Below are 5,000 nucleotides of genomic sequence, written 5' to 3'. Positions count from 1 at the left end.
GTAAGCTGGAGCAACTGCTCATACTGTAAGAGAAACAATGCAGTTGCTACGGCAGTACTTTGGAGAGAGAATAATCTCTTGCTACGGCAATGTCAACTGGCCTTCGCGTTCCCTAGAACGTTCTCCAAATGAAGGAGAACATGAATAGAGAAATCAGAGAAGCGGGGCCTGAAATTCTTGAGGGTGTTATGGTGCAAGTTTTGGAATGAGCACGGGCGTACGAAGCCGAAAATGGCTGCCATTTAAGCGATGTAATATTTCATATGAGTTGTAGTGGTGTTGCAAAATATGACTCGTGCATATTAATTTCCATTATGTCCTTTATATTGTATCAAAATTTCATGCATTTATTTGTAAAGTTAAGGGAGTTGTTAAAAATTGAAACCAACCAGTGATTTGTAGGACACCCTGTTTATATATATATGTGTGTGTGTGTGTCTGTCTGTCCTTAAACACCACCACCGCTTGACAACTAATGCTGGCGTGTTAACTAGAACTTCCACTACCCCTGATGTATATATACATATCGCCCAACCACCTTCTTTTGGCCGGGGATCTAAATTAGGGCGGAGAGAACTAATCAATTAGGGCGATCCCAATGCTCAACTGGTCGTTACTTTCGCAATCCTGAAAGGATGTAAGGCTATTTCGAGCGCTGCTTAATTTGATCTCAGAGCGTTCGTCCAGCGTGTTACTGATGCTCTGCAATCTCGCAACCTCAATAATGATAGTAATAATCGGTTCTGAAATCTTCGGCAAGGCGGCTGGTCGATTACATCAACACCAATGCATAAAAGGTACTTATTTTATCGACCTCGAAAAAATGAAAGGCTAAGTCGACCTCGACGGAATTTGAACTCAGGACTTAAAGACAGGGGAATTGCCGCTAAGCGTTTTGATTCTACCAGTTGGTTTCTTTTTGAGCTCAAAGTTTCCTAATACACGAGGATATTACATGAGCAGGACTGCAAAAACTAGAATGGTCATTTTTGCGTATAAGCAAGATGTTAGCAAAACAAAAACAACATAGTGGCAATAACATTTTAAACAAGGAGACTTCCCAAGTAGAAGGGAAACCTCCGAGGGCTACTCGTGAACACCCCACAAATCCACAGCCATTTTGATCACGAAGGTAAGCAGTCTTTCCAAGCTGGTTTCCAATTTTAATAACACATGTTAAGATGTGGCCTAACTATTTGCACTATGCTCGTTGTAACAGTCATCCACTTTTCAACGAACTTGCTGTACTTCAACACTTTATTCTCTGCCCTGTGAAGGCGCATGGCTCAGTGGTTAGAGCGTCGAGCTTACGATCGTGAGGTTGTGAGTTCGAATCTCTGACCGGGCTGCGTGTTGTGTTCTTGAGTAAGACACTTTATTTCACGTTGTTCCAGTTAACTCAGCTGTAAAAATGAGTTGCGACATCACTGGTGCTAAACTGTATCGGTCCCTTTGCCTTTCCTTGGATAACATTGGTGGTGTGGAGAGGGTAAGCCGGTATGCATGGGCGACTGCTGGTCTTCCATAAACAAGCTTGCCCGGACTTGTGCCTAGTAGGGTAACTTTCTAGGTGCAATCCCATGGTCGTTCATGACCGAAAGGGGTCTCCTCGTCCTCAGCATTCTCTGCCCTCACTATCCTTTTCAAGTGAAGCGTGACAGAGTTGATGGGCACGCCACCGAAAATAAAGTGTCTAGTTTTAGCCTTTTCAACCTTTTGCATCATGCATCTTTCGTCAAATCGGAAGGTAAAACTGCCTGCATTTTCCAGCCAAAAGAAGGCGATAGGGGTGATCTTCAAACTTAATTCAAAGGAGAGCAAGATCCGTCCTACGTATGACAGCAGCTGTTTGATATAACTCCACTATTCTGCAATGCTCGGGGACTGGATGGATGAGTGCAACACAGCTTCGTCGGATTGTGTGCATCTCGGAAGGCTTGTTCGAGTTTACCTGGAACCGGCAATGTCACCTGTAAAACTACTACGTCAGGAATTTCCGGGAATTATCCATAATCCTCGGACCATAAGTCCTCCAGAACAGAACGGTCAGCTGATTTTCGTCGACGCCCAGAATTCCTCGAGAATGACACCGCTTTTATCCACAATTAATCTTCCATAAAACGCCAATGTGGAATTTCTGCCGACCGCATTGCTTGACATGAAGAGGACTTCGTGCGCACGACAACGTATCAGCTACCAAGCAGCATGTTCAGGTTTTCGTTTGAAACAGCGTTAGCGCAATTTCGTCCGTCTTTACATTCAAATTCTGCTGCGGCCGACTTTGCCTTACACTCTTTTCGAGTCCGATGAAATAAAAATTTTTGTGCTAAGCCTCACTTGTCCTTTGTTTCGTATTGTCCCTTTCTGTTTTGTGTCCGGCTCTTGTGGCCAATGGAGAAAAAAAAATTATTATCATTATTATTATTATTATTATTATTATTATTATTATTGAGTGAGAGAACAGTGCATGCTATCAAAGTGACACTGGGGTACAAATATGCGAAGTCCGTTATACCCATCATGACTACCCGTCTGATAAGGGTACACCAGGTACATGCATCACAACCATATGTGCGTGACATGGTGATCTCATATCAAGATAAACAGCGCATGACCTCGTAGGTGGGGCCCAGTTAGAACTTTCTTCGGGTCGAGTAGCCCATCCTGCTCAAAAGGTCTCTGAATAAGGTTTGTTTAAGGATGTTGAGCAAAACACCCATGTTTCCAAAGGTGAATTATTCAAACCCCAAAGAATTCCTCTCAATATTATTATTATTATTATTATTATTATTATAATTATTATTATTATTATTATTATTATTATTATTATTATTATTATTATTGTCGTTGTTGTTGTTGTTGTTGTTGTTGTTGTTGTTGTTGTTGTTGTTGTTGTTATTTTCTTTTACTTCTTTCAATTTTGTTTCTATGTCATGCCGATGTCTTCCTGACACTTAGGTCAAATAAACACACTGTATACATTGATAGGCCACTAAACTAAATACACAAGATTTCAAAATTAAATTAAGTTGTGTGGGAACAAAAATTACACGGGCGGTAATCGTTCTCACAGCGACAATGCTCATCTCAATACGTGTGACGTACGATAAAAGCAATCTTTTGCACTCCTGGCATTGATGATAATCCAGAGATCATTCCGAAATAATTTTCAGTTTCTTTTTTTTTTCTTTTTTTAAATCACTCCAAGAGCTGCTACAATCATTAGTATTGTAACCACCTTGAGATGCCACACTTTTTTAAAATTTCAATGAGCAAATCTTTATATTTTCTGCGCTTGCCAAATTCTTTTGCCGAGATATTATGATCAAAAGGAATAGTCAATAATCGATCAATAAACAAACTTTATAGTTTTGATTTTTCACAACAATTTCCGGTTTATTAGCTTGGATGGTTCAGTCTGTATGTACTGGAAAGTACCAAAGAACCGTTAGATTTCCCCCTCATTTACAGCCTCAAGGTGATGCTTATAATCATCATCATCATCATCATCATCATCGTCGTCGTCGTCGTCGTCGTTGTTGTTGTTGTTATTATTATTATTATTAATAATAATAATTATCTATAATGCTCAAATAATTCAACGAAGGAAAGTAAATGTAAATTGCAGTAAGAAAAAAAAAAGGATTATATTAATATTTCTAAATCCGTTAGTGTATGATCAAATCGAATCTTAGCTAGGGATAATCCGGCAAAAAGCAATCCAATTTTCAGGGAGTTAAAATTCAGTTGAGATGGCCTAATTCCCCCAATAAATAAAATACACAAACAACAAATAGAATTATAAAATAATTTTGATTTGGTAAAAGGCCAATTCATTAACAGTGTTGCTTTTGTAGTTGTAATTGTTGTTGTTGCTGTTACTACTGCTCCCGCTGCTCCAGCTGGTTTTATTGTTCCTGCTATTGTATGTTGGCACTCCGTCGCTTACGACGACGAAGGTTCCAGTTGATCCGATCGACGGAACAGCCTGCTCGTGGAATTAACGTGCAAGTGGCTGAGCACTCCACAGACACGTGTACCCTTAACGTAGTTATCGGGGATATTCAGCCTGACACAGAGTGTGACAAGGCTGGCCCTTTGAAATACAGGTACGAGAGAAATAGGAAGAAAGAGTGAGAGAGAGAGAGCACAGCAGGGCTCGCCACCTTCCCCTGCCGGAGCCTCGTGGAGCTTCAGGTGTTTTCGCTCAATAAACACTCACAACGCCCGGTCTGGGAATCGAAACCGCGATCCTATGACCGCGAGTCCGCTGCCCTAACCACTGGGCCATTGCGCCTCCTGTTCCTGCTGTTAATTATTACACATAAGACAGCAAGCTGGGGATGGTGGTACAAATTATTCCTCTCCCTTCAATATTGTTGGTCTTGTGCTTAAATTAGACACGTTTACTTAGTACAGCTGTGGCGGCGCCTCGGCAGTATCGTTGGATCGTTAGGAAAAGTGCATTGCAGCTCTTTGAGTTCTGAGTTCAACTCTTTACGAGGCCGGCTTTGCGTTTCATTCTTCTAGGGCCAATAGAATAAAGTACTAGCCGAGTACAGAAGTCAATGAAGAAAACTCACACCCTTTCCCTCTAAAATTACAGGCCCTGTGCTAAAATTTAAAAACATTAAAGGCAATGAACTGGCAAATTCGTTAACGCGTCGGAAAGTAATGCTTAGCAGCATTTTTTCCGGCTCTTCTCATTCTGAATCCTAATCCTGCCGATTAGAATCAGCTTTGCATTCTTTCGGGATTGATAAAATCTACTAATCTTCTCCTACTTCCATAAAATTTCAGACCTTTGGGCCTAAATTAGAAAGTAGTAGTAGTAGTAGTAGTAGTAGTAGTAGTGGTGGTGGTGGTGGTGGTGGTGGTGGTGGTGGTGGTGGTGGTGGTGGTGGTGGTGGCGGCGGTGGTGGTGCGACATCACTGGTGCCAAGATGTAACGGCCCCTTTACATTTCCCTTGGATAACACTGGTGTTGTGGAGAGGGGAGG

The sequence above is a fragment of the Octopus bimaculoides genome, chromosome 15 (genome assembly GCF_046866305.1).
Source record: "Octopus bimaculoides isolate indiv1 chromosome 15, ASM4686630v1, whole genome shotgun sequence".
In the NCBI taxonomy this organism is placed as follows: domain Eukaryota; kingdom Metazoa; phylum Mollusca; class Cephalopoda; order Octopoda; family Octopodidae; genus Octopus; species Octopus bimaculoides.
Note: the sequence above shows the minus strand (reverse complement) of the source record.